Raw genomic sequence first — 2,881 nt, 5'->3', positions numbered from 1 at the left:
TGGGCACTGACAGTTTGCCCAGGAATTGTGGAGTCTCCATTCTTGGAGATACTCAAAAGCCATCTAGACATGCTTCTGGGCAACCAGCTCTCTGTGGCCCTGCTTGAGCAGGAGTTGGACCAGATGACCTCCAGAAGACACTTCCAACTTCAACCATTCGCGATTCTGTGATTTAAAGGTGCCTTAGTATTTGCCAATTACTTTGCATTATACAATAACATTATGCCATAGTCACAACCTCTGGAACCAGACAATTAAAATATACAGATAACACCATTCTGAAAATACAAAGATCTGACAGATATCCACGACCTTCCTTTTTTACCCTTCTACCAGTGCAATGACATAGCCTTCTATCCAGTTACATAGCTTTAAAAAAAGAGTTATAATGTTCCAGAAAGAATGAGAACTGAAAGATGGACGTATTTAAAGCCTACATTAGTCACATTGTCTGGTTTGTGGATAAGTCCCATAAGTACACTGATAATATTCCTGAAGAAAAAGAAGTTGGGTCTCTGTATATCACAAGTTTTATCATCCTTCCAAAATTTGTCCCTACTTACAAAAAGACATGGAACTCAGATGGCATTTTCAAAATTTAAGATCAACACTCCATTTTTAATTTGTACACCACTTTTCAGGAACCATCTTCCTGGGCTTTCACAGGCAACAGTTCACTTTGGGGAAATTTATTCCTAACAATACAGAAGACACTAGAAGTTAAACCTATTACATGAGTGGTCCAAATCCCATTTCCCTTGAGATCTGGTAATATAATTAAGAGATTTTCCTTCTTTTTGGTAACTGAAGCACAGAGCAGCACTCTGTACAAACTATGCTTAAACTTGGCATGACTTTTACTAATAGCTGTTCCTTTTAAGACAGAATAATTAAACATAAAAACTTTCATTATGCATAGATGTAAAGAGGAAAAAAGGAGGAAATCCTGTTAGGAAAATAATATCATTAATCCATTTCTAACCTGTATCTCTCTGCCAACTTCGTTTCCTAACCGCTAGGGCTTTTGATGTGCAACAGAGTTCTTGTATGAAGAACATAACAAATGCAATGAACAATAGACTGGGCCCAAACTTCCCAAACTTGTTTTGTTTGGGTAGCATTAGTAACCACTGCATTAGCCAGATTCAGGCTGCAAGCAAAGTCCCGGGCACACGCGGAGAGCCTCACGCTTCCACCTCCGCCTCCCTCGTAATCCTGTGTATCTTCACTCCCACCCACGTCTAGAAACAAAACTCAGCTCGCTCCCCGCTTCTCTGCCCTCCTACGTGCACTTACTGGGACTTAACTCCACTCCCTCCGGTCCTCACCCAGCTTACCAGTAATAACTGCCTGCACAAGAACGCTTACCCAGCTGCACAGGTCAGCCCCCACGCTACCTAGCAGCCTGGATAAAGGCCATGACCTGGGCTGCAGGATAAAGTTCTGCGTGCAAGCCAGTAGTGACAGCAAGAAGCTGCTTTCGTGAGAGCATTTGCCTTGCAGATCAGTTATACTCCAGTACACGTACAGACGCCCCTCTCCACTGCAGTTAGGAGCTGCATCTACAGCTATTCCGAAGTTGTTTCATACCACAGCTACATCTCCTGACAGTCTGGGAGCCTCAGAATGAGTCATCCTCATCTGATATGCCACTATGGGTGAAGGCGTTTTTCTCTGTTCTTACCCCAGGAGGTCAGAAACAGATAAACATTTATAGTTTCAGGACGAAGAGAAGAGAAGAAAGTCACAACATTTTCCTGCCAGAGAATGATGCTTTGCCTTCAAAGGAGCAAAGGGTAAATGAGCTCATGACTCATAATTACTTTAGGCAGATGCCTATTCAATATCATTCCCCAAGTCCCTGAGATGTCTTCTGTGCCATATCCTACCTCTTCTTGCCCCATGGAGATAAATATCCAAGCAAGACATAGGTTTGGGACATAACAGCCTCACAGAATAACCCTCCAGAGTGGGGAAAGAGTTGATGTGGTAGCCATGAGTTGTGAGCTGGACGCCATGTACACCACCTAGGAAGAATCACAGAATAGTCTAGGTTGGAAGGCACCTTTAAGATCATTGAGTCCAACTAGTAACCCGACACTGCCAAAACCACCACTAAACCATGTCCCTAAGCACCACATTTAGCCATCTTTTAAATACCCCCAGGGATGGTGATTCCACCGCTTACCCGGGCAAACCTTCCGCTGTTTGACAACCACTTCTGTGAAGAAATTTTTCCTAATACCCATCCTACAGCTCCCCTGGTGCAACTCTGGGCACTTCCTCTTGTCTTATCACTTGTTACTTGGGAGAAGAGACCATTCCCCACCTTGCTACAACCTCCTTCCAGGTAGTTGTAAAGCGCAGTAAGGTCTCCCCTCAGCCTCCATTCCTCCAGGCTGAACACCTCTGGTTCCCTCAGCTACTCCTCACAGGACAGTGCTCTAGATACTCCACCAGCTTTGTTGCCCTTCTCCGGACTTGCTCCAGAACCTCAACATCTTTCCTGTGGCGAGGAGCCCGGTATTCGAGGTGGGGTCTCATTAGCCTTGCGCGCAGGGGGAGCTGAGGATGCCCACCGGTACAGTTGGTCACCACACCAGGGTGACCACAGCCCTCAGCCTAGGGGATAGACAGCAAGCAGCAACCTTCAGCAGAGCCAGATGGTGATGACGACAGACCGACGGCTATACCGGGGGCTCTGCAGTCCCGAGAGACACACAGGGAGAGGAGGAACACGTCTCTCCCTGCCGCCGCCGCCTCACACCCGCGGCCCCGGCCAGAACATGGCCGCCACCTCCCCCCATCGCGCGTGCGCGCACGACCGCGCGCCGGGGTCGCTGCCGGCCCCTCCCCTGGCGGGGGCGGAGCGCGGGGCGGG

Source organism: Calidris pugnax, unplaced genomic scaffold (assembly GCF_001431845.1).
Source record: "Calidris pugnax isolate Ruff unplaced genomic scaffold, ASM143184v1 scaffold153, whole genome shotgun sequence".
In the NCBI taxonomy this organism is placed as follows: Eukaryota; Metazoa; Chordata; class Aves; order Charadriiformes; family Scolopacidae; genus Calidris; species Calidris pugnax.
The sequence above is the reverse complement of the archived record's forward strand: the minus strand, read 5'-3'. Positions refer to the sequence as shown.